General features: G+C 54.0%; 1 protein-coding gene across 1 annotated transcript in view; it reads left to right on the forward strand.

Annotated features, from left to right (window-relative positions):
* The first annotated feature begins 17,144 nt into the window (after positions 1–17,144).
* CDK18 (cyclin dependent kinase 18) overlaps positions 17,145–27,288 on the forward strand; it is a 34,496-nt gene continuing 24,352 nt past the window's right edge. Inside the window, exon 1 of the mRNA XM_030291981.4 lies at positions 17,145–17,276. The gene's annotated coding sequence lies outside the window, so the exon portion shown is untranslated. The remainder of the gene's footprint in view (positions 17,277–27,288) is intronic.

Below are 27,288 nucleotides of genomic sequence, written 5' to 3' on the forward strand. Positions count from 1 at the left end.
ACCCCAATTTGGGACAGCACTGCCACCCCTCCTTTCTGTCACCTTCCAATGAACGATCTGTTCAAGTTCTGCTCCTCTCCACCGCCCCAGCAGCTGAACTGTGACTCTGGGGACCCTGTCCTTGTCCCTGTGTCCCTGTCCCTGTCCTTATCCCTGTCCCTGTGTCCCTGTCCCTGTCCCTGTCTGTCCCTGTGTCCCTGTCCCTGGGGCAGCCCCAGCCTGCTGGGACACTCTGGGCATTTTCCTCCGCGTGTCACGGAGATCTTCCGGCATCTTTGCCGAGGGGAGATGAATTTCGGGGACCTTTGGTCCCCAGTTTCTCCTGCCGGGTCCGCGTCCTCCCTCTGCTGCTGGAATTGGATCTGCAGGGCCACGGGCGCTTCCCTGCTCCTGATCCATGGGAACAATTCCTGCTCCAAGGAAGGTTGGAAATGAGCAGCCGAGAGGAAGCGAGCGCCGAGGGTTCCTGTGGGACTCAGATTCAGTCAAAGAAAGAAACTGAGAGTTTCTAGTCAGGCAAAAAGCCTGGGAAAGAGCTGGAGAAAAATACCAATAATTCTTTATCTCTCTTGTTGTTCACAGTGTTTATAGTTAAGTTCTATCACTGTGCGTCAAGCACTGTACACCAGTGCTGTGAGTAGTTTTCACTTCAGAACCAACAGATTTAGTCCTCACAAAGCTCTGTATAAAAGAACGGTGTATTTTGAATAAATCGGAGTTTTACTAATACAGCCTTCTGATCTAATCAAAGTCTCCTCATTCCCGTCCTGCCTTGGCAGCGACAGGTTCCCCCCAGCCCCCGCTCCCCTGGCGCTCTCTGTGCTGGCGTTTCCCAGCCCAGGCTGGGCAGCAGCTGAGCAGAAAAGCTGCCCCACATCGGTCAGGGCACATCGCAGCCCCGGGAATCGCGGGAGATTCCCCCCGTCCCCTCCGGCGTCTCCCCGAGGGGCAGCGGTGCCTTCGCGGCTCCTTTTCAATTTATTTTTATAAAGGAGCAGAAAAAGAGAGAGAGAGAGAGCAGGAGTCACATCCTAATCTGGCAAAATGTCAGGGAGTGATTCAGAGAAGAGGCGAGCAGCAGAGAGAGGCAGCCCACACAGGAGACTTGTTTCTGATTTCCAAATGTCAGCATGTCCTTTAATTAAATGCTGATTAACAGGGGACGTGCTCCCCTGCGCCGGGGCTGCTGCTGCTGCAGATCCCGGCTGCACAGAGAGCCCGGCACCTCTGGGATCAGCTCCGGGCATGCCTCACATTTTGGATTTTCTGTTTTTCATGTTCTCTGCTGCTTTAGTGGGTCTGGGCTTCGTATTATGGGATAGTGAGCTCTCCTTGCAGAGATCGCTCTCGGCTCCCTGCCTCGGAAGGCACGTACCTGTCTCAGCAGCCGGCCCTGGCGAGCTCGGGGTCCTTGCTGGCTACCTGTCAGCAGGCTCTGCCGTCTGTTCCCGCTGAGCAGCATCTCGCCTCTGCTCGGCCAGGGAGTCAAAAGCTGCAACTTAAGGGCTCGAGGGTGCGGGGGGAGATGGAGCGTGAGAAGCGGCCACTGGCTCTGCCGGGCCGGTGCTCTGCCGCGGGGCTGGGCTGAACGCGGCATCTTCCCTCGGCTGCCCCCGGGGAGCAGCGGCCCGCCGGGCCGGGAGGGGGCGCGGGGTGGAAGGGGTTAACCCGGGAGAAAGGAGGAGAGGGGCCGAGGGGGTTGACCCGGGAGAAGGAGGAGCGGGGTGGAAGGGGTTAACCTGGGAGAAAGGAGGAACGGGGTTGAGGGGTTAACCCGGGAGAAGGAGGGCAGAGTTGAGGGGGTTAACCCGGGAGAAGGAGGAGTGGGGTTGAGGGGGTTAACTCGGGAGAAGGAGGGCAGAGTTAAGGGGTTAACCCGTGAGAAAGAGGAGCAGAGTTGAGGGGGTTAACCCGGGAGAAAGATGGCAGAGTTAAGGTGTTAATCCGGGAGAAAGAGGAGCAGGGTTAGGGGGTTAACCCGGGAAAAGGAGGGGCAGGGTTGAAGGGGATAAATCCTGGGAAGGACTCGAATTATTGAGGGGGACAGCCCCGGGAAGGAGGGGTGGACCTGAGGGGGACAACCCTGGGAAGGGGGGATGGAATTGAGGGATAACCCTGGGAAGGGGGGGCGTTATCCCGGGGGATGAACCTCAGGCGCGTTTTCCTGGGGGATGAGCTCTGGGGAAAGGAGTCCCTTTATCCCACTGGGTTAACTCAAGGAAGGGCTCCCTTTGTCCCGGTAGGATGGGATAACTCATGGAAGAACTCTCTTTATCCCGGTGGGATAACTCACGGGAAAGACTCCCTCTATCCCAGTGGGGTAATCCACGGGAAGATTCTCTTTACCCTACTTGGATATCTCACATTAAGGACTCCCTCTATCCCGGTGGGATGGGATCACTCATGGAAGGACTCCCTTTATCCCGGTGGGATAACTCACAGGATTCCCTCTCTCCTGGTGGGATAACTCATGGGAAGATTCCCTTTATCCCGGTGGGATAACTCATGGAAGAACTCCCTTCATCCCATGGGATAACTCATGGAAGAACTCCCTTTATCCCGGTGGGATAACTCATGGGAAGGACTCCGTTTATCCCGGTGGGATAACTCACGGGAAGATTCCCTCTCTCCCGGTGGGATAACTCACGGGAAGATTCCCTTTATCCCATGGGATAACTCAAGAAAGGACTCCGTTTATCCCGGTGGGATAACTCACAGGATTCCCTCTCTCCTGGTGGGATAACTCACGGGAACATCCCCTTTATCCCGGTGGGATAACTCACAGGAAGATTCCCTTTATCCCATGGGATAACTCAAGGAAGGACTCCCTTTATCCCGGTGGGATAACTCACGGGAAGATTCCCTCTCTCCCGGTGGGATAACTCACGGAAACATCCCCTTTACCCTGGTGGGATAACTCACTGGAAGATTCCCTCTCTCCCGGGGCTGCCCCGGGCAGACTCGGACGCCGCTCCGCTCCCTCCCGGGGCCATGGCGCGGCATATGGTGCCCGAGTTTTTCATTTCCTGGGCACGGCGGCTCGTGTGGCGAGCGGCGGCTCCTCACGGGCTCGGGCAGCCTCTGATTAACCCTGGCGTGCCAAATTAATCCGCATGGGCTGAGCAAAGCGCTGCCCATCCCTCCGCTCCCGGCTTCCTGCCCATCAGCGGGGAGCGCTCGGCTTGAGCCGCGGCCAGGAGAGTCCGCGGGGGCTGAGTCCTGCCCGGCCCGAGCTGCCCTCCCCGCCTTGTGGCAGCTCAGATCGCGGGGAGAGGAGCCCGGCGAGCTCTCATGTCAAGCCCTGTCAGGATTTGCCCCGTGAAACGTTTCAAGCAGCAGCGATGGGAGAATTCAGGTTTTTTCTGCAGGGCTGCCCTCCTTGCAAACACGGAGTTTCATTGGGAAAGCGTCCACTGCAGCCAAACCCACTGCTCCTGCGAAATTTAAGGTGCTTTATTCCATGGGAAATTACAGAATTCACAGAATCACCAGGTGGGAAGAGACCTGAAAGATCATCGAGGCCAACACAGCCCCAACACCTCAACTCAACCCTGGCATCCAGAGCCACATCCAGGCTTTTTTATATATATATATTTTTTTTAATTAGTACACCCCTCTGACAGTTCCCTGCGTGATTCCAAGGCACTGCCACTCCCAACAACACAAACCGAGCTCGCAGGGTTGCTCATCCCCGGGCGTTAATTCCCGATTCCTCTCAGGAATTCGGGAATTCCGGTCACGGCCGGGCCACAAACGGGACACGGGCAGCCTGGTGGCATCCTCTGGAGGGATTCCCATGTGGCTGTGACAGTGGGGATGTCACTTCAGTGCGGGATCCTCGCGGGAGCACCCCTCGGGCGGGTTGTGGGGAGCAGCTGCTCCTCGGGGAGGATGTGGGGTGACCCCGGCTGGGGTCCCGCTCTGCAGCACCCTCAGGGCACTCTGCTCCTCGCCCTGGCATCAGAGGCACAACCCCTGTGGGTTTCTGCAAAAAAGAAAAAGGAGCCTGGCAAATGGGTTTGGCGTCTTCGTGGGCTTTGGTTTCTAACAGTAGCGAAAACTGCTAAAAATGCAATTGGTTTATGCGACAAAATAAAGCTGAAAAAAAAAAATCAATTTATATCAAAAGGGCTGTGGGGTGAGACCCAGCACTCCTCTGGCTGCCCCAGACAAGGACAGACCTGGAACTGTGTGATCATTCCCAATGTGGAATACACCGGGAGGGGAAGGAAGAGAAGGATGTGAAGTGCTCTTGCTCATGCCCAGCGAGGCCCATTCCTCGGGGCAGCAGATTCCATCAGGGAATTCCTTCTGTTCATTTTGCTGCCCCTGGATCCCTGGCAGTGCCCAAGGCCAGGCTGGACAGAGCACCCGGGGGGGGGGTTTCAATGACCCTTTCATGCCAAACCAGCCTGGATTCTGGGATCCCAAGAGACCCCAGTGTCCTACCAGACCTGTTTTCCTGGATTCCTGGAGATCAGGTGTCAAAGCCCACCCTAGATCAGGGGTGGCTCCGTGAAAAAACTTCTCCTCCAGCCCGTGCTTCCAAAGAAAGGCTCAGCAGCCTCTGTTGTTCGGTCTCAAGGCAGTTTATTGCAAGTTATCTAAAAGATTTTCTCCTGGGGCTGCTGTGGTTTGCTCACAGCTCAGGCAGAGGCACACACACACCCTGACATCCTCTCTGACTCCCGACTGCTTCTTCTCTCCCCCTCTGCCCAGGGCTGCTGCTGTCTTTTATATGGTACATTACGTGTTACATGGGTACAGTTTTCCCCAATGCCTATTACCTATATTAAATGGTGCTTTTCTATCTTTTATATGGTACATTACGTGTTACATGTTACAGTTTTTCCCCAATGCCCATTACCTATATTAAATGGTGCTTTTCTATCTTTTATATGGTACATTACGTGTTACATGGGTACAGTTTTTCCCCAATGCCTATTGCCTATATTAAATGGTGCTTTTCTACTCTAAACCAATCTGTGAGTGCCAACATCACCAAGAACATGGAGGGAAGGAAGGAGAAAGAGGGAGGACAGGGCAGGCCCAAATCCCTCCATCTTAAACCCTCTGACCCCCATGTACAAAACCAAAACCCCCCTGTACAGCACTCAGAAATTCTTCCCTCTCCTTTGTGACTACTTCTACTATAACATCTAAACTTTTGTGACTTCTTGTTCCACCTGCAAGGTTGGTAAATCATTCCATGGCTCAAACCCAAAATCACAGCTGTTTCCAGCTGCCTGCCAGGGTCTCAAAAGCTTCTGACCTGGGCCTTGAACCTCCAAAAATGTCTGAGGGATATTTTGAGTTCCGACAATCAGGAATCTCCCAGCAGAGCAGAGGAGCCTTTCCCAGCAGTTCTGACCACGCTGGTGGCACAATCAGGACAGGGACCCTCACAGGGCTGTGATCCCCCTCCCTGCAGCATTCCCATGGGTCGGGTGAAGCCCTGGATGCCACGAGGTGCCAGGTGCTTCCCAAATTGTGCCCGAGGCTTCTCCCTCTGTGCCCACCCCGCACGGGAGATGCAGTGCTGTCCCCTGGCAGCTCCGGCTGAGCTTTGCCAGCCCTCGTGCGCTGCCGGGACTGGGAGGACTGGGAGGACTGGGAGGACTGGGTTGAATTGGTCATGGGCTCCTCCAACTCCTCCTGAGCCCTGGGGACAGCCCGGCTTACCCGGCGGGACCGCAGCAGCCGGTGCCGGGCACAGGGCAGCCCTGGGCGAGGGCAGCAGGGTGAGCCGAGAGGGTGGCACGGAGCGCTGGTGCCAGGCTGGGTTTTCCCGGAGCTCCCCGGGCTCGCGTTTCTGCAGAGGGCCACGAGGTGGAAGCATTTTCCAAAAACTGCCGCCATCTCCGCGGGCTGGGGACAAGGCTGGAGCAGGGGACAGGGCGGGGTGGCCGTGGCTGGGGAGGGATCCAGGAGGGACACGAGGGAAAGGCCAGGGAGGGGAACTGCCCCGGATCCAGGGAAAAATGTCCTGTGCCCATGTGTCCCCGTGTCCGTGTGTCCCTGTGTCCCATGTCCTGTGTCGCATGTCCTGTATCTCTGTGTCCCAGTATCAATGTGTCCCTGTGTCCCTGTGTCCCTGTGTCCTGTCCCGTGTCCGTTCCCTGTGTCCCATGCCCTGTGTCCCTGTGTCCCTGTGTCTCATGTCCCTGTGTCTCATGTTCCTGTGTCCCTGTGTCCCTGTATCCCATGTCCTGTGTCCCTTGTCCCTGTGTCCCCTGTCCCTGTATCCTGTATCCCATGTCCTGTGTCCCTGTCTTCCATGTCCTGTGTCCTTTCCCTGTGTCCAATGTCCATGTCTCATGTCCCTGTGTCTCCATGTCCCTGTGTCCCATGTCCTGTGTCCCTGTCCCCGTGTCCCCGTGGCCATGTCCCATGTCCTGTGCCCCTGTCTCTGTATCCCTGTGTCCCATGTCCTGTGTCCCATGTCCCTGTGTGTCCCTGTGTCCTTGCATCCCATGTCCCGTGTCTCTGTGTCCCCATGTCCTGCATTCCCATGTCCCCGTGACCCCATGTCTCTGTGTCCTGTGTCCTATGCCCCTGTGTCACCATGTCCCTGTCCCTGTCCCCATGTCCCTGTGTCCCTGTGTCTTGTGTCCCCTGTGTTCCTGTGTCCCTGTCCCTGTGTCCCTGTGTCCCCGTGTCCTCATGTCCCTGTGTCCCTGTGTCCCTGTGTCCCTGTGTCCCTGTGTCCCTGTGTCCCTGTGTCCCCGTGTCCTCATGTCCCTGTCCCTGTGTCCCGGTGTCCCTCATCACCACTTCAAACCAAGTCTGGCCGCCCTGCACGCTCCTTTCCCTCCCCGCCCATCCCGAGCAGCCCCTGGGCCCGGCGCTGTCCCGGGGGTGCCGAGGCTTTTCCGTGGGCAGCTGCCAGCCCTGCCAGGCGGTGCCAGCTCCATCCTGCGGGAATTTTGGTGCCTTCCACCGCAGGGGAGGAGGGGACAAGCTCCTTGTCTGCCCCTGTACGGGTATTAAACCCCCCCCTGTACAGCACTCAAAAATTCTTCCCTCTACTCTGTGGCTACTTCCACTCTAATATCTAAACTTTTGTGACTTCTTGTTCCACCTGCAAGGTTGGTAAATCGTTCCATGGCTCAAACCCAAAATCACAGCTGTTTCCAGCTGCCTGCCAGGGTCTCAAATGCTTCTGACCTGGGCCCGGAACATCCAAAAATGTCTGAGGGACATTTTGAGTTCCGACACTGGGGGGGTGAGTTTGGGTTTGCAGGGAAAAGGACCCCGATTTTCAGGGGCTTGTGGCCCCCCGTGGCCTCCTGCCTCCTCAAAGTCCGAACGTTGCAGACACCAGAGCTGGGCTGGCACGGGAGTGAGGGTGGCACAGTGCCCACCCCGCTCCCAGCTCGGCCCAGAGCCTTTCCCAGCTCCATCCCTGCCATTCCTGCCCTCCCAGGGGTTTCTCCACCATTCCCAGGTCCAGCCCTGCTGCCCCAGCCCGTCCTTGGCTCTCTTTTTAGGAAACGTTCTCACATCCATCATCCCTCTAATGCCTGCTGAAGTTTATGCCTGCACCAATGTTTTGGGAAGCCGGAGCCAGGCTGGATTCCTCGTTTGGGCTGGAAATAGCTGAGCAGGCTGTGAGTCAAGCTGGCTGAGCATCCCGAGGCTGTGCGAGCCAGCAGTGAGAGGAGTCCCTTCCTGGTGCCACCCAAGCTGCTCCTGCTGTGCAGTGCCAGCCTCTGCCACAGCTCCTCCTGCTCCACCCACGCATCCCTGCAGCCAAAAAGGCTCGGAAAATCCTGATTATCCTCCAGCCAGACCTCCTCCACCCCTGCATTGCCTCTTACGAACAGGGTCTTGCTGTTTGGGGCTGGAAATCCCATTTGTGTGGGACTCAGATTCAGTCAAAGAAAGAAACGGAGAGTTTCTATCCAGGCAAAAAAACTGTGAAAGAGCTGGAGAGAATATAAATAATTCTTTATCTCTCTTGTTGTTCACATTGTTTATAGTTAAGTTCTATCACTGTGCGTCAAGCACTGTACACCAATGCAGTGGATTGTTTTCACTTCAGAATCAATGGAGTTAGTCCTCATGAAGCTCTGTATAAAAGAGTGGTGTATTTTGAATAAATCGGAGTTTTACTCAGTTTTTTTCCATTGGACCAATGGAGCTGGTCCTCACAAAGCTTTGTATAAAAGAGCGAGGTATTTTGAATAAATCAGAGTTTTCATTTCATGCAGCCTTCTGGTCAGTCTTCTCATTCCTCTCCTGCCTCGACCACGACACATTCGTGCTCTGTTCTCAACCCCTGGGTGTTGCAGGTGCCAGTCCGAGCAGGAATTCCCAGTTTGTGCCAGCAGGAAAGCACCAAGCCCTTTGCTGGCCTGCGCCCTGGCAGGGAGGAAGATCTGCTGTGTGGGTCTCAGATTCAGTCAGAGAAAGAAACTGAGAGTTTCTAGCCAGGCAAAAGCCTGGGGAAGAGTTGGAGAAGAATGTAAATAATTCTTTATCTCTCTTGTTGTTCACATGGTTTATAGTTAAGTTCACTGTGCGTCAAGCACTGTACACCAATGAGGTGAATTGTTTTCACTTCAGAACCGATGGAGTTGGCCCTCACAAAGCTCTGTATAAAAGAGCGGGGCATTTTGAATAAATTGGAGTTTTACTCTCAGCAGCCTTCTGAGTCAGAGTCTTCTCATTCCCATCCTGCCTTGACAGCGGCACTGCTGGGTTTGCTCAGACACATTTCCCTGCAGGACTTTAGCCTCGGTGCCTGTTCCTCCCACAAGGGAGCAGCTCCAAGCCCTGGGTGTGTTCCCTCAGCCTTCCCCGCAGCGTTCACCCCGTGACCTGCCTGGGAAGGGGAAGTTTGGCAGTGACTCAGTGGGAGAGATGGATCATTCCCCTGAAAAAACAGCTTATCTCCTCCCCACGCTCCGAGCAGGGTGACAGGGGACAAGGTTCACTCACAGGAGCAAATCTGGTTCTTTCGAAACCGCTGAGGTGGTTTAACCCCTGGGAAACAGCTGCTGCAAACACCTGGAACAGCCAAGCACAGCAGTTCCTGCAGGTGCCAGGGCTGGGGGGCAGCTCAGGTCCTGTGAGCGCTGAGCTTTCCCTCTTTGGGAGGGGAACCACGCACTGAAACACCAAAACCAGAGGCCAAACCCTCCAGTGGCACCACAAAATTAAACCCTACAATTCTAATAAAGATTTGTAGGGAATGGGTGTGTTTATTTACAGTGCCGTGGACGCATGTCAGGACTCATTGCTTGTTGCACATGTGTAATTCTGAGAACTCATGATCTTTCTTTATTACATTTACTAATTTCTATATGTATAGAATTTTACAATAGGTTAATGTATATTTATTTTGCCGATTCCATATTACATTTATAGATAGTTATATTTGTACTTAGTTTTTGTTAGAAAGTATAGAAAGGACTCTTGGGTTATTTAGCTCTGTCTGTTTTAAAGTCTAAGGAGTCTTTTTTATTTTTTATTTTTTAGTGTGGAAATCTGTATTCTTTTTCTTTAGCTGGGGTAGTTCTGCTAGGGTTGCAGTTACTAGACTAAACAGCAAATTTAAAGTGGCACATTTTACTTAAATCTAAATGGATTTTTACACTGTAAATTTTCACTCTGTCTCAAGAGAGGCTTTGGTACCTTCTGGGGCAGAACTTTTGGGATCTGTGGTGCTCTGGGCGTTTTCCTGGCTTTGCACACCCATAGCAGGACCTTGCAGGAAGGACTTGGTGCAGTTTTGGGGTTTTTTTGGGGGGGTTTTTTTGGGGTTTTTTTTTTTTGGTTTTTTTTACTTTGTTTTGCAATTTGGCAGCTCCCGGTTGCTAAGGGCCTGGATCTCTGGTGTGGATTGGTGGAGCTGTTGTTATGGTGATGCTCCATGGGCAAAATTCAGAGGAGATGCTGCTGCATTCAGTGGTTTGCAGTCAGCTTCGTGGTCAGCAGTGCTGGAGACAGGATTTTGTGTCTCACAGCACTGAGAATGCTGATTCTGGGGTTTCCAGGGGTTTCAGGGCAGTTTGGGGTTCGCAGACAGACAATTCCAGAGTGGGACGAGAACAGCCTGCAGTGATCTCGGCTTGGAGATTGGCAGGGTGTGGGAATCCAGGGCTTCCCTCTGGCTGCCCTGGCAGGGCTGGGACCCTGGCAGGGGTCAGGAACCCCCTGGACAGAGCCCCCAGAGACACTGGCTGTGATCTCTGTCCATGGAAAAGAGTTTTCAATCTTACAGGATGAATTACCAGCTCTGAGGGTTTGATATAAGCAATAATTAAGTGTGGCACAGGTGCAAAAGTAAAATTTTAGGATTCTAGATGAGGGGTCCAAAGGGGACAAGATGGAGGGAATTGGGTGTGCCTTGTCCTTTTTCTCCTTCTTCATGCCCTCCATGTTTCACTGTGGTGTTGGCATTTTTCTGTTGGTTCAGGCTGGGGACACACTGTCCAACGTAGGTGACAGATATTGGCACGTTATTGTAAATCCAGCACAGGTAGTTTGTGGTATTTAATGTTTGTACCATCCCACTGAGGGGCAGAGCCCCACACGCTGCCCTGCAGGACAGAGCTGCGGCAGGGCAGCAGAACATGTTAGAGATAAACAGAATAAACAACCTTGAAACAGCACAGACCAATTATGGCTTCTGCTTTGGCAGCGGGGCTGACAGACAGAGACTTTCTACAATCTCAGAATCATCAATAGCTCAGATTCCAACAGCAGGGAGCCCCTGAGGAGCTCCCTCAGCTCTGGGACAGACACAGGGATATCCAAACATCCCCACTTCTCCTGTTCCTCAATTCACCCGCTTTTATAACAATAATAACAATATTCCTTCTGTCCTGCCCCTTCTAGGAGTGACAGCACACGGGGGAATGGGTTCAGACTGAAAGAGGAGAAGTTTAGGTTGGATAGATGGGAAAAATCCTTCCCTGGGATGGTGGGGAAATCCTGGCAGGGGCTGCCCCATCCCTGGAAGTGTCCGAGGCCAGGCTGGACAGGGCTTGGAACAACCTGGGAGCAAGTGGGAGGCAGAATTTTAGACGAGATGACCTTTAAGGTCCTTTCCAACCCAAACCAATTTATGATCCACATTCCCCAAGTCCGTGAACCCACCAGAGGTGTGGCTGGGGGGGTTGTTGTTAAATGAGGGTGTCCCTGAGCACCCGGACAGCCACACCCCGGGCTGGGCTGTGCCACGGGGCTCATTTGCCCTCTCCAGTGAGGCTGGGCACTGGAGCATGGCCCCATTTCCCAGTTCTCCTGGGTTTAGCAGCCAGCTTGTCCCCAGCCCTGGGGCTGCTGCTGAAGCGCTGCCGCTGTCGAGGCAGGACGGGAATGAGAAGACTGACTCAGAAGGCTGCTGAGAGTAAAACTCTGGTTTATTCAAAATACACCGCTCTTTTATACAGAGCTTCGCAAAGGCCAAATCCATTGGTTCTGAAGTGAAAACAACTCACACCATTGGTGTACAGTGCTTGACGCACAGTGATAGAACTTAACTATAAACAATGTGAGAACAAGAGAGATAAAGAATTATTTACATTCTCTTCAGCTCTTTCCCAGGCTTCTGCCTGGCTTGAAACTCTCAGTTTCTTTCTTTGACTGAATCTGAGTCCCACAAAGCGCAGCGCTGCTCTCCAGGCAATGATTTCCACATGCCTGCCTGTGCTTCTGGCGGGAGCAGCCAGGCCAGGGCAGCAGCAGCAGGAGGAGGAGGAGGAGGAGGAGGAGGAGCAGGAGGAGGAGGAGGCATTGAACACATTTCTCTTTCCATGACTCGCTGCCCACGCTCCTATCGAGTGGCAGGGCAGTGGGGAAGGGATGCAGCCAGTGTGAAATGTTCCCTGCAGAGCCCCGGAGCTCTCCTCGGGAGCTGCACACATGCCAGGCCATGTGAGCCCAGCGCCGGGGGAAATGGGGGCTGCCGAGGGCTCTGCATCCTCAGCCAGGAAAACAGGGGAATGTGACCCCCCCAGAAACCTGCAGCAGGAAAACGGGAGAATGTGACACCCCCGAGCCATGCAGGAGTTAAACAGGGGAATGTGACCCCCCCCCGCCCCGAGCCCTGCAGGTGTAAAACAGGTGAATGTGACACCCCCAGAGCCCTGCAGGCATAAAACAGGTGAATGTGACCCCCCCAGAAACCTGCAACAGGAAAACAGGGGAATGTGACCCCCCCAGAGCCCTGCAGGAGTTAAACAGGGGAATGTGACCCCCCCAGAAACCTGCAACAGGAAAACAGGTGAATGTGACCCCCCCCCCCCAGAGCCCAGGTACATTCCTGTTGCTGTTTCTCCACAGCCTCAGTCGGAGCTGTCAGGTTCCATTGACTTTCTGCATTTGCTGCCCATTGCTGGGGCTCTCCTGGGCTGCAGATCGAAGCTCCGGAGCTCTCCCCAGGGACACAGCGGTGCCTGCTGGGTACAGCTCGGTTTGGAGCTGTCACAAAGGGTGATGTGGATCCCACGGCAGAGTCTGCCAGGCCCCTGCAGCCCCTCCTCACCTCCCCACTGTTATAAACGGGACCACAAACAGTGGGATAATAAAAAGACCCCCCCATGAGCTGCGGTAGGACAAAGAATGTTTGAAGAAACCCCTGTCCAACAGGAAAACAGGTGAAAAACTGACCGCCCCCCTCCCCCCCAAGAGCCCAGGTACATTCCTGTTGCTGTTTCTCCACAGGATTGGATTCAGTCGGAGCTTGTCAGGTTCCATTGACTTTCATTTGCTGCCCATTGCTTCATTTCCCTCTGCTGCAGATCGAAGCTCCGGAGCTCTCTCCCCAGGGACACAGCTGCCTGCTGGGTACACTCGGTTTGGAGCTGGGGGGTGATGTGGCCCTGGACAGCCAGCGCCCCTCATGGATGTCACAGGCTGCCCTGCAGCCCTCCTCACACCCCACTGTGACATCCTGGAACCTCCCCACACAGCCCTTGTATAAATGATATGTTTTAATAGCAGGGTCGCAGGACGACCTCCCTGTGCCAGAGCAGACCCCGCTGTTCTGGTGGAGCAGCACAGTGCCAGCTGGAGCAGGTCCTGTCTGTTCCTTCCCCACTGGGACCACACTCCCGGGTGATTTCAGCAGCCTAAAACAAGGGGGCTTTTGGGATGATTCGAGGACGCTGGATGGTCCCGACGTTCCAGGTTCTCCCTGTTTTTGTCCCATTGGATTGGTTTCTGTTCGGATCTTTCATTTGCATGAAGGTTTAAGGGCTTGATTGGCCCATGACAGTTCTGTCCAGGCTGGCTTGTTTTGCTGGGGGTGGTGCAGTTTACTTTAGGTGTATTATGGCATGTAGAGTACTGTATTTCTGACAACTCCCCCTTTAAACCCCTTTCTTTTTATTATAACAAATGCTGAAATCGCTTTTAGTACCGGGAGTGTGGTATTGTAAATGCAGGCGAAGCCAATGGGAAGAAATGACGATGTCTGACTCAATTCAGAAGGCTGAATTATTTCTTTATTATAGCTATGCTAAAACACATTAATATACTATATAAAAGGAGGATACTAAAATTACATACTACTTTCTCTAACTCTAACACAACTCGTGACCCTCTCTGAGAGTCCAGCCCCAGGTGGGTTGGATTGGATTGGATTGATTGGATTGGATTGGATTGGATTGGATTGGATTGGATTGGATTGGATTGGATTGGATTGGATTGGATTGGATTGGATTGGATTGGATTGGATTGGATTGGATTGGATTCGATTGGCCACCAGGCTCAAACAATCCTCACCAGAATCCAACCAAGCATCACCCCAGGTAAACAATTCTCCCAACACATTCCACATGGGAAAAACAAGGAGCAGAAATAGAAATTGTTTTCTCTTTCATTTCCCTCTGTGCAGCTCTGTGAAAATCCTGAGAGGGACAGAGAGAAATGTGCTTGCCCCACTGTGGTCCCGGATTTAACAGCCCCCCATGCTGGGACACCATCACAGCCCCATCCCTCTGCTCCTCTCCTCTCTGGGCTCTCTCCCTCTCACATCCTCCTCCAGAGCCGGGGCTGTCAGGCTTTCGCAGCAATCCCTGGCATGCCCATGGCTGTAATTTGTGTTGATGAGGAATGTTCTGCACCACCGAGCAGCTGGGGTGACACAAGCACCGAGCTCACGGCTCTGTCCCCTAATTGCTCTAACATTCCTGCCCTTTGCACGTTGCTTTCTCTCTGTGGTTTCTCTGAAGATCCAGTCTGGGGCCTTCAGCTTGATTTGCTGGAGCTTTTCCTGGGAATCTCGTTTCCTTTCAGTTCCAAACTGGATTTATGGAGCTGTGGCGTGGGAGGTGTGGCAGCAGCTGTTGGAGCTGCAGCGAGCCGGGAATGACACAGAAGTGCTCCCGACATCTCCCCCAGGGTGACATCTCCCCTCTAAACGGAGGAGACGGGTGAATGTGGAAGTCAGAGCCATGCCAGAGACTGGGATGTGGGGAAAAGCCACCCAGAGAGGCCATTTCTGCAGGCAGCAGCAGGAAGGGAGCGGGACGGGCACTCACAGGGCGCTGACTGTGCACCCACATGACCGGGTACTCATTGACCAGGGGTGACGGGAGGACAGGCGTCCACAGGAGCCAGCCTGGATGTCACACACAGCCCTGGGTGTCACACCCCAACTGTGAATGTCACACCACAGCCCTGGATGCCACTCACAGCCCTGGGTGTCACACACAGCCCTGGGTATCACACCACAACTGTGAATGTCACACCACAGCCCTGGATGTCACACACAGCCCTGGGTGTTACACCACAGCCCTTGATGTCACACACAGTCCTGGATGTCACACCCCAACTGTGAATGTCACTCACAGCCCTGGATGTCACTCACAGCCCTGGGTGTCACACAGAACCCTGGATTTCACACACAGCTCTGGATGTCACACCCCAACTGTGAATGTCACACCACAGCCCTGGATGTCACTCACAGCCCTGGGTGTCACACACAGCTCTGGGTGTCACACCCAGCCCTGGATGTCACACCACAACAGTGAATGTCACACACAGCTCTGGATGTCACTCACAGCCCTGGGTGTCACACCACAACTGTGAATGTCACACCACAGCCCTGCATTTCACACATATCTCTGGATGTCACACCCAGCCCTGGATGTCACACACAGCCCTGCATGTCACACAGAACCCTGGATTTCACACACAGCTCTGGATGTCACACCCCAACTGTGAATGTCACACCACAGCCCTGCATTTCACACACATCTCTGGATGTCACACTCAGTCCTGGATGTCACACCCAGCCCTGGATGTCACACCCAGCCTGACACCGTGGCCACCACCCCACCCCTGGCCCCACCTTTTCTGCTCCTCCCTGAGCCCTGCAGAGCCAGGGGTGCCAATCCCCATCAGACGCAGGTGACAAACGAGCTGCTCACCCTGTGTCACCAAGGACGGCATCTCAGCCCTGCTGCAAAGCCACCACGTCCCCATGGGTCACCGTGCCTCAGTTTTGAACCCCCCAGCTGCTTCTGGAGGGGAGCCCCGGTTCAGAGCCTGTTGGTTCAGCTCCTGCTCCCACCGAAGAGCTGCTGCTGAAGGTTTTACCCCACTCCCGGGTGCTCAGACATTGCTGAGGGCCTCAGGGATGTTGGCCTGGGCTTGGCTAAAGTGACCAGAGGAGATGGATCCTTCTAGAACATCCCTTCCCTCCACAGGGATCCGGATTTGATGCTCCTGTGGTGCCATCTGGGAAGCATTTTCGCACTCCTCGAGGTGTCTCCCAGCCAGCCTGGTGGTTCTGAGATGAGAAATGAGAGTCACCAAGTCCGGCGAGATTCCCACATTCAAAAGGAACGAGGGGAAGAGGAGTTCTGGCAGCAAAGCTCACATTTGTGTCTCCTGGACAGTTTTATTTTTGGTGGAATATCAATATCTGGAAAGAAGACCCTAAATGTAGGATTTTCCCCCACAGAACTTGCATTCCCTTCCATCCTCATTGCCAGCCCTGCTGCGTCCTCCGTGTTCCCACTCTCCACACTCTGTGGAGATGGATTTTCTGCCTTCCCTGCCCTGCTTTCCCCCTGCCCTTCCCCACCACCTTAAACCTCCATCAAATCCCCCAGATTTCGGCACTAATTACAACAACTCTGCTGACAGACAGGGCGGTGTGCGGAGGGAAAGCGAGGATTAATATAGGCGAGGATATAAAAAATTAATTACTTTCAGGCAGACAATGTTGGCACCTCCAGTCCGCCTGATTTATTTCCATGGCTGCTCTATTTTTGGCGAAGCCAGAATGTTTGACTAAATATAAGACAACAAGGAGCTGGAATGGGTGGGGGAGCCGCTGCTAAATCCACAACCCCGAGAGGCTGAAACCCCCACGGATCCCGGTGGCTCGGGCTGCTCCGGTTCTGCTCAGAGCTTCAAGAGGAGCAGGAGGAGCCGCAGGAGGGAGCTCCCCTGGCTGGAGTGCGAGGCCGGGATCGCTGGGTGCTGTTTGCGCCTTTCCGTGTCCTCCGTGCGCGGCTCCTGCCCGGGCCAGCGGGGCCGAGCGGCTCCTTATCCCGGGCCAGCGGGGCCGAGCGGGCTCCTTATCCCGGGGCTGCGGCGGGGAGGAGCCAGCGCCGCACGGAGCCGAGCGCCGGCAGCGCTCCCGCACCGCGCCGGGTCCCGCACCGCGCCCGCTCCGGCCCCGGCTCCCCGTGCTCCGGTACCGGCACCGCTCCGGCTCCCTGTGCTCCGCTCCGGCACCGCTCCGGCTCCCCGTGCTCCGGTACCCGCACCGCTCCGGCTCCCCGTGCTCCGGTACTGGCACCGGCACCGCTCCGGCTCTCCGTGCTCCGGTACCGGCAACGCTCCGGCTCCCCGTGCTCCGGTACCCGCACCGCTCCGGCTCCCCGTGCTCCGCTCCGGTACCGGCACTGCTCCGGCTCCCCGTGCTCCGGCACCGGCACCGGCTCTGGTCCAACTCCCCCCTGCTCAGCGCCGGCACCGCTCACCCTCCCCCGGCACCGGCACCGGGACCGCTCCAACCCTCTTCTGCTCCGGTACCGGCACCTCTCCAGCTCTCCCGTGCCCTGGCACCGGCACCGCTCCAACCCTCCTCTGCTCCGGCGCCAGCTCCAGCATCCGCCCCGCTCGGGTACCGGCCCCGCTCCAGCCGCTCTCCGGTGCCGGTCCCGCTCCGGTGCCGGCCCCGCTCCGCTCGCAGCCCGGCCCCGTTCCCGGAGCGGCCCCGCGGCTCCCGCAGCACCGCCCCTGCTCTGCCCCGCAGGAAGGAGGAAGGGACACGGCAGGAGGGAGAGCGACCTGCTCGGCGGCCGGTGAGTGCCGGGGTGACCCCGCCACGGGCCGGGGTCCCTGCCTGCTCCCCCAGCCCCTCCGGGAGCCCTGCCTGCCCCCCAGCCCCTCCGGGGTCCCTGCCCGCTGCCCCAGCCCCTCCGGGGTCCCTGCTCTGCCCCCCAGCCCCTCCGGGGTCCCTGCCTGCCCCCCAGCCCCTCCGGGGTCCCTGCCTGCCCCCCAGCCCCTCCGGGGTCCCTGCCCGCTCCCCCAGCCCCTCCGGGAGCCCTGCCTGCCCCCCAGCCCCTCCGGGGTCCCTGCCTGCCCCCCAGCCCCTCCGGGGGCCATGGCCGCTGCTTTTGGAACTGGCGGGACACAAAGTGCGAGAGGAGGGGAGAGTTGGAGGTGCGGAGAGGGAGGGTTCAGCTCGGTACGGATTTGTACCTCGGTGCTCCCTGGTGAGGGAAATTCCTGCGCGTGTTTGGTGGTAAATCTGTTTCAGGGAGCTCAGGTCAGCACCAATATTGGATTTTGACGGGCACCTCTGGGTGGGTCCCGCTGTGAGGGGCCTGGGGGGAGCCTTTCAGCGTGGAAGTGCACGGGGGTGACACGCAGGGTCTGTCCCGTGGGTCCCTGGCTCGGGAGGGAGCCCTGCCCCGGGCTGGCAGCTCGGCATTCCCCTGGCGCTGCAGTTTTTGGTGTCTGTCACAACCAGCTGCACGTCCCCAGCGCTGCCTGTTGCTGTGACAAGTTCCCGGGGGTGTGCCCCAGAATGTGTCCCCATCTTTGTCCCCACACAGCCCCCTGAGAGCTGCCCTCTGTGCCAGGCCAGCCTGAAAGCTTTAACAGCCTCATCTCTCGGTGAGAACAGCCTGGGCTGTGTGTTGGCACAATGGTGGCATCAGCTCTGAGAGGAAGAACAAATCAGGGTCAGGCCTGGGGCTGCTGGCGCTGGGTTTTGTGCCGTGCATCAAGGAAAGCAGCGGTGCAATGTGACGTGTGCCAGGCTTGGAGAAGGTGCCTGAAGGGGGAAAAGCTTTGAACAAACATCAGGCAGAAAGTTGGAGCCTCCGGATGAGATTTGTGAAAGGGCAAGAGCCGTCAAACAGGGCCCTGCAAGGAACTGGGATTAATTAATTCCCTCCTCGGCGGTGTGGGGCGGATTTGGGGTGTGGAGCTGGGATGTGGGGCTGAGATGTGGTGAATGCAAGCAGAGTCCTGTTTTCCAGCCTCACGAGGCTGTGACAGTGCCTGTGGGGCAGGGGAGAGGTCGGGAAAAGCAGTTCCCATGATCCTGAAGAGATTCCCTCCAGGAATCTGCCCGCTGGGTAATGGACATCGTGTCAGCGGGCACACGCAGGTGGCACGGAGATCTCAGAGCATGTGTGGGCGTGGAGCATCCTTCCCTCCCTGGAAAAAGGTGGGAGGGGATGTCCAAGAGTCCCAGAAGGAAGCAGCAGGAATAGGAGGGCACCTGGCTCACCCCATCCATGGAACTTCCTCAGCGTGTGAGGCACCCAGCTCAGAGTTTGCCGATTTTCAGGCTCTCTGTCATGCCAGAAGATTTCTGAGCAGGTTTTGGTGTCCATGCTCCAGGCAGGGCTCGCAGATTTGTTCCCAAGTTCCCAGGCTTACTCACTCACACTGGAAAATATCAGTACCACATCCAAGTGGGCGCATTTAATAAATGAGTAGTGGAACAACCTTGCCAGCAATCCTGGGAGTTCCTCCTCTCTCATCCTGCTGGGATAGAGAGAAAGAGAGAAAAAAATTACAACTAATCAGGGCTCTGGAGGTCTCCCGCTGTCCACAGCCTTGCCACGGATTCTGCCTGGCCTTGGCCACGTCACCACCGTGTCCCCACGGCCGAGTTCCCCCATCTGTTAACTCTTGACCTTGCTTTGTTCTCAGGGCTTTGCTCCCTGAGCTCTGCAGAGCTCTGGGATGCTGGCAGGGATGGGAAGCACTGAAATCCTCATCTCCCTGCCCCTTTTGCTGAGGCAGCTCTTTGTGGAGGCCTGAATGGGCCCTTCAGAGAGGCTGTGCTGGTGACAGGGTGACAGAGGGAAGGGATGGTGTCACACATTGGTAGTTACAGGTGGCTGAAGTGCAGCTGGCTGCTTTTCATTGGCTTCCAAATGAGCTGCTTTAAATCTTGAGCTGCTGCCTCTCATGTGCATTCCTTGCCAGTGTCACTTGTCCCCTCGGGACAGGCTGGGGTGCAGAGGGTGCTGCAGGGGACACTTTTTGCCTTCCCTCACCGGACCCAGAGCAGGCAAATGAGAGCAGCTGCATTTTGCACAGGGCAAAACACAGAGGCAAAATGGCTGAGGGAGCTCAGCTGAGTTTTGATCTCCCAAATCCATGAGGATCCTTCTGTTCTCCCTGTCCCACCACCTGGTCAGGCAGAACCCTGGGTGTCCACTCACCACATGCACTAAAATATCCACGTTGCAGTTTCCACTGAGACCATCATCCCCTTGGTCCGGCCTTCTGGAGAGAAATGAATATTTGGTCAATGCCTGTAAACCCTGGGACATTCCTCATGACCTCAGAGCTGAGGTCTGGGCCAGGAGGGCTGAGAATCTCCAGAAAAGCCGGGATCTGTGTGTTTGGAGTCATGTCCAAGAAGAGTAAGAGTTTCCAAAAGGGCTTAGGCTCAGTAGGAGCCTCCCAGATTCTCCTTCCATCCTCAGGGAAATTGAGGCAGCTTCTTCAGGCAGCAGGACAGGGCAGCTTGGCTCAGCTCAGAGGAGATCCCAAGCCTGGAGCGAGTTCAGCTCTGTGTAATTCGTGTGCTGACACCCAAAAGCTCAGCTCTGCTGGGCTGGGTTTGCCGCCGTGCGGGCAGGGAGGCGATGAGAGCTCTGCTGGAGAAGGGCCCTTTGCTGGCAGCGAACCCTGTCCAGGCAGAGCTTTGCCCTGCTGGCTTTGCTCCCCTCTAAATCCACTGGCTCCTGCTGTTTGTCCAGGAAAGCTGATGGCAGGAAGCAGCCTGTTGATGGATGTGGCCCAGATCCCAACCTGGTGAACAATTAACTTTGCAGAGTCGCTGTGCAATCAGCCCGAGCATCTTCTGCCCTCTCCTCCCGCTCCCAATCTCCCAGCCCAGCGTTCCTCCCAAGGCAGCAGCGTTTTGCCCACAGCCAGTGCTGCTCATCTGCTGCTTGTTTGCTTGGTCGCTCCCAATCTCTGGCTCCCATCTCCTGTCTGGCTGGAAGAGAAAATTGCTGCGGGATGATTCTCGAGGCACGGAGCAGCCCTGGCAGAGGGCTGGGGTTCATCTGTGCCGCTGCCACCACTGCCACCTCTCATCTGTCTGCTGGTCCTTCACCTCCCTCCCTCCACACAGCCTCGTGCTCCCTTTCCTCCTGCCTTTCCATGATTTTTTAGGATGAGTTCGGAGCCGCAGCAGCTACAGCTGGATTTTCCCAGCTGCATTCCCCACATCTCTCCCTGATCCCTGCTGGAAATCTGGGCCTTCCTTCCCACACCTGAGCAGCAGCTGGGCTCTCCTTGCAGCTCTGGGTGCAGAGCACAGCTCCAGGTGGAGGCAGGACTCGGGAAGCAGGAGGATGCTCCAGCAACTTGGAGCCCTCTGCCAGCACCAGCAATTCTGCCTTTGGTTGTGGCTTTTGTTCCCATTTTCTGCTGTCCCTGCCACCCCCAGGGTGCTGGGGGCAGAAATAATTTGGGAAGTGTTCAGAGTTTGAGCTGCTGTTTGCAAAGATTGCTGCTTTTTGGGATCCAGGAGCAGCTCAGATGGGACATTTCAGGGATCTCAGCTGGGTTTGCTTCCCTTTCCTCTCCCTGTGTGGGTTTAATCCAGGGACAATTCCTCCTTTGTCACCGTGGCCCCTCCATCCCTGGGGCCTGCAGGCACTGCCACAACAAAAATCATAAATTGGGTGGTAAATTCCCAATCCAGAGCTGTCAGAGCTCGGTCCCTGTCACCTCTGCTGGGACACCTGGATGGCCTGAGCTGCTGCTGAGATGCAGAGAGGGGAAAACAGGATGGAGTGAGGCTGGAATCACTGTCCTTTCCTGAGCACCTGTGGGCATCCTGGAAGGATGCTGTTAATGAAGACACTCCAATTAATGGCATTTTCAATTCATTATTTGGTCAGTTTTTAATTTTTTCATGTTTTCCCTTATTAATTTTATTGGTGACATCCAAACATTCCACCCTTGCACCGCTCTTGTCATCTTCATTTATCAGCTGGGAAACTGAGGCACAGAGTTTAGTTCCTGGGGTTGGGAAAATCCCGTCACTGGCAGCTCTGGATCTCAAACCCGAGGCCTAAAACTCTCTGCAGGATCTGCTGGTCTGAATCAAACAGCTTCTGTCTCGCTGTGCTCTGGGGTTTATGAATTTAATTCATCTTTTGGGTATCTTTTCAGTGTTTTTATTGTTGAACCCTCTCCATGAACCATCTCCCTCTCTTTTTTCCTCAATCCCTGAAATCCTCAGCCATTTCCTTCAAAACAACCCAAATTTTCCCAGCTGGAGTGGGGCAGGGCACCGACTTTGAGCAGTTTTTTGTGGTGATTTTGCCTTGAATCGCTCCATTTAAAAGGAGAGGCTGCTGGAGCCGACCGTAAACACCGAAACCCCCAAAGAAATCAAAATGTGCCTTTTTTGGGAAGCAGGGAAACATTCCCTGCGTTCCTTTTATTTCTGCTCTTTCTCCATTTCGATTTTAGTGGTTTATTTTCTATTTAATTATTTGGGCAGCATTAATGTGCCGGTCACTCAGGGGCTGGGATTCCTGATCCTGGGGGGATTTATCCTCAAAACACCCCCCAGCTTTCCCCTCTCTCCTGTTGCTCCCAGCACTTCCCACTCTTGGAGCCGTGGCTTTTTTTAGTTGCTAAATCTGACAAGGTTTGTGAGCAGGAGCCTCGATTCTGCACTCGGGAACACGCACAGGAATATAAATTCAGCACTTTGGGGTTTTTTTTTCCTGCATTCCATCATGGAACATCACCTGGAGCTTGGATTTATGCCATCTATGACTGGAGTTATTGGGTGGAAAACCTTTTAGGTTGGTGGTTTATGGGCTAAGTCTGTGCTGGAGCAAATGTAGATCCAGAGGGATCTTCAGGAGATCCCAGAAACTGAGGATCCAGTCCTGATCCAGTAGATCCACGATCCATAAACAACAGAACCAAGGAAATGGTCTTGGTGTGCCTGGGGACTCTGAGGAGGAGGAGGAGGCAGAACTGGAGGTTTTGGTTATACCCAGAGCCTGGTTTGTGTTTCATCCAAATTAAAATGCAGGGAGAGTCTCTGTGCGCCCAAAGTGAATTTAACAAATCCGCCCAACACCACCCCCACAGCCTCCCTGCCACATCCTCTGCCTGAGCAGCGGCTCCCAAAGCCCTGGGGAGAGCAGGAGCAGCAGGAGCTGTCCCATAGTGTCCCATAGTGTCCCATCAATGTCCCATCAATGTCCCATAGTGTCCCATCAATGTCACACCTCTGTCCCATGCTGTCCCATCACTGTCCTGTCACTGTCCCATCTCTATTCTATCACTGTCCCATCACTGTCCTGTCACTGTCCCATCTCTATTCTATCACTGTCCCATCACTGTCCCATCACTGCCCCATTGCTGTCCCACCACTGCCCTCTCACTGTCCTTTCACTGTCCCGTGCCATCTCATCACTGTCCCCTCACTGTCCCTTTGTTATTCCATCTCTGTCCCCCTCACTGTCCCATCATTGTCCCATCACTGTCCCATGCCATCCCTCACTGTCCTATCAGTCCCATTGTTATCCCATCACTGTCCCATCACTGTGCCATCACCATCCCATCTCTGTGTCCTCACTGCCCCATCTCTGTTCCACCTCTGTCCCATCATTGCCTCCTCACTGTCCCACCACTGTCTATTTGTTATCCCATCTCTGTCCCATCACCGTCCCATCTCTGTGTTCTCACTGTCCCTTTGTTATCCCATCTCTGTCCCCCTCACTTCCCCATCTCTGTCCCATCACTGTCCCCTGCTGTCCCATCACTCCCGTGATGTCCCGTGGGTGCCCTGTCCCTGCAGACCCCCCTGGAATATTCTGGATTTCCCCGAATTCCCCACACATGGGGATGGGCAGAGCCATTTCCTCAGAAAAGTGCCTGGAAAAGGCCCAATTGAGGCATTTGAGTTCCAGGCAAACACAGCAGAGCATGGAGGGGGAAGGAGCATTTTTATAAATTACCATGAGCAGCAGTGTGCTGGTTAAGCGCTTAATCCCTCCCAATCCCCCCTGATTAACGATTAATTGTGCCACTAATTATGCTATCATAGCGTGGCAGGCCCAGCCTGCAGCGGGCACAGGCAGCCACACCAGTGCTGAACCACAGCAAACTGGGAGCACTGGGAGGCCCTGCTGAGAGATTCAAAATCCCTCATCTATTCAAACCTCGGGGTTATAATCCTGATTTACCTCCAGCGTTTCCTTATCAGCTGGGAGGCAGGAGAAGAGGATTGGATGCACTTGGAACAGCCCTCCCCAGTGTCATCCCTTTTTTAGGGTGGATTTTCCTCTCTCCTGTGAAAACCACATGGAAATTATTTTATATTTTCATTTGGAGTTGGATGAAAAGCACAATATATGAATTTATTTCCAGTATTTTAATGTTTCTGATGCCTCTTAAATGCAGAGCAGGCTGCAGTGTCCAAGGCCTCTCCTCTTCCTGACAGTGTTTAAGGCCCTGCTCAGTGTCATCCCTTTTTTATGTGGATTTTCCTCCACTTCCATGAAAAACACATGGAAATTTGTCTATGTTTTCCTTTGGAGTTGGGTGAAAAGCACAATATATGAATTTATTTCCACTATTTTAACGTTTTTTTGTGCTTCTTTAATGCACAGCAGGCTGTAGTGTCCAAGGGCTCTCCTCTCCCTGTCAGTGTCTAAGGCCCGGCTCAGTGTCATCCCTTTTTTAGTGTGGATTTTCCTTCACTTCCATGAAAACCACTGGGGAATTCTTCTATGCTTTTGTTTGGAGTTGGGGAAAAAGCACAGTATATTAATTTAATTCCATTATTTTTACATTTATGACACCTCTTTAATGCACAGCAGGTTGCAGTGTCCAAGGCCTCTCCTCTCCCTGACAGTGTCCAAGGCCCTGCTCGGTGTCATCCCATTTTTCCTCCACTCCTATGAAAATCACATGGAAATATGTCTATGTTTTGATTTGGAGTGGGGAGAAAAGCACAATATATGAATTTATTTCCACTATTTTAACGTTTTTTTGTGCTTCTTTAATGCAGAGCAGGCTGCAGTGTCCAAGGCCTCTCCTCTCCCTGTCAGTGTCTAAGGCCCGGCTCAGTGTCATCCCTTTTTTAGTGTGGATTTTCCCCCACTTCCATGAAAAATCACATAGAATTTTGTCTATGTTTTGATTTGGAGTGGGGGAAAAGCACAATATATGAATTTATTTACACTGTTTTAACATTTCTGATGCCTCTTTAATGCAGAGCAGGCTGCAGTGTCCAAGGCCTCTCCTCTTCCTGACAGTGTTTAAGTCCCAGCTCGATGTCATCCCTTTTTTTAGTGTGGATTTTCCTCCACTCCTGTGAAAACCACATGGAAATTTGTCTGTGTTTTGATTTGGATTGGGGGGAAAAGCACAATATGAATTAATTTCCATTATTTTCCGCTTCTGATGCCTCTTTAATGCAACCAGCCTGCAGCACCCACAGCCTCAGGGCTCAGCCGTGATTTTCCTGGGGTAGATCCCTTTTTTTCCCTCTGTTATCTCACTCTGGGCTCTGTTATCTCTCCAAGGCTTGTGCAGGAACCAGCCTGGCTTGTCAAGGGCTCCCTCCCCCAGCGAGGCTTTTACAGCAGAGAGTTTGGAGTGAAGCAAAAAAAAAAATCTTAAAAAAAAATAAATAAAGGGATAAATTCATTATTTTCTTGAATTATTTCACAACAATTCAAGATTTTGCTTTGTCTACGAGTGACGCCGCAGCTTTGAGGACACGGGGCTGGCCTTGGCGGGGTGGCACAGATGGCATTTACAGTTTAACGAGGAGCAAGGTTTATCCAAACACTCCCTGCTCAGCCGGCTTCCAGACAGGCCCGAAACATTTCCTTCCCGGGAAAGGGAGCAGAGCCTGCACTCAGGCAGGAATAATCTGTTTATTGCACCTGGGATCTCTCTATTCTGTTGGCTTTTCTTGCAACAAGTGTATTGTTTTAAGAGTAATTCTTTTGTTCACAAAACATGCTTTTCGTGACTTAGTGTCCAACAGCATCTGGACGTCCATAATTCTTTGCTTTTTATTGTCTTACAATTGTCCTAACTCTAAACTTTATTACTCAAATTATATTATTATTTTAATCACCATTTTATTATTATCAAACTTTTAAAATTTTAAAAACCAAGTGATTGGCGTTTTTCACAATTATGGCAGCACCATCTGAGGGGAAATATCCCCCCAGAAGCACAGGCCCCTCCAAGGAGGGTGCAGGGCTGGTTTAAGGTTAAATCCCAGCTTAGTGCAGTCAGAGCAGGAGCCTGGCAGGGTTTTCTCCCTCCTTCCCAACCACGTGGCCCTCGCAGGGCTTTAAATAAATCAGATTTCAAGCCCTTCAGCCCAGGGGTTTTTGCGCCTTTAATGCCAAACTGTGGCACTGCTGCTCCAGAGCTTTGTCCTGGAGGAAGCCCCGGCTGTGGATGGGACTGGGAGTGACAGGAGCAGGGATGGGAGGTCAGCAGCACCTTCCCCTCTCATTCCATCCCTGCCCTGCAGGAAAATCTGTCCCAGGGTGGTTTGGGGATGGTGCAGGAGCTGCTGGAGCAGAGCTGGGATCCTGCTGGGAGAGGAGGCAGCAATAATCCCATGTGAAGTCCCTCCAGCTCTTCCTCCAGGATGTGGAAATCCAGGTGTCTCCAGGCTGTGAAGCGAATCAGGCAGAGGTTTCAGGTTTTTATTTCCAAGTCCTTTTGTCAAGGCAGAGCAAGACAAAACATTTCCAGTCTCCTCGAAACCCCATGGCAAAGAGCCCAGCTCTTAATTGCTCCGAGTGCTCCTGGTGCTGCTCCTCCACAGAAATGTGGGGTTTTGTTTAGATTCCAACTGTTTTGTGGGGGGGTTTTGTTTGTTTGGTGGGTTTTTTTGGGTTTTTTTTTGTTTGTTTTTTTTTTCTGGGAAATTTCATCCTGTCCAGAGGTTTTGAGGCCAGGATCCCTCTGGAAAAGCTCTTCCCAAGGATCTGCCTTCCCCTTCTTCTCTCCACCATTTGTGTGCTGCTCTTTGTCCCCCTCCTTTTCCCTGTGCATTTCCCAAATTCCACGGGGCTATCGGGTGTCTGGGATGTCATTGCTGCTGCTTTAAATATCTTTTTTTTGGGCTGGGATCCCTGTGCTCAGCTGTCCCTGCCGAGCTGTGTCACACCCCGGGTCAAACCCGGCTCCTGGGGCCGCTCCCACCCTGCAGCTCATAGAATTCCTTTCCCAAATATCCTCATTTTGCACCCAAAATGAGGATTCTCCTGTACCAGGAAGAGGCTTTGGGTCACTTGGAGGAAAATTCCTGTTCAACAGAGTGGAAAACGTCTCCTGACCACTGCAGGGAAAGTGAATCCTGGTTTTCCATGAATTCTTATCTTGCAGACGAGCCTGCAGCTCTGGGAGCTCTGTGTGGGCTGGGGAAGGAAGGAAAGTCTAATTTAAAAAAGGAAAAATGGGGGGAAAAAAAGGAAAAGGATGAAAGAAAACAACTTTAATAAGGCAGCAGACCCGACACACCCCAAGTGTGAGGTGTGAGTGACAGGCTCATCACTGGGAATATTCCTGAGGGAGGCTGGTGGGATCTGGGCTCTTATTCCCAGGAATCTTCTCCCCATCCAGCCAGAAAGAAAGGGTTGGTGCTGACAGTCTCAGCTTAAATGGAGAGACAGAATAAAGAGAGGAGATAAGCAAGAGATAAATGAAGGGGCTGGGGATGCCTCTGGAAGCTCGACACCTTCCTCCCTGCCTCTCCAGCGCCTGGGGATGCTGGGTCCCACTTCCAGCCCTTCTGGAGTGAACCAGAAGTGAGAGCACCTGACT

This window comes from Taeniopygia guttata, chromosome 26 (assembly GCF_048771995.1).
Source record: "Taeniopygia guttata chromosome 26, bTaeGut7.mat, whole genome shotgun sequence".
Taxonomy (NCBI): Eukaryota; Metazoa; Chordata; class Aves; order Passeriformes; family Estrildidae; genus Taeniopygia; species Taeniopygia guttata.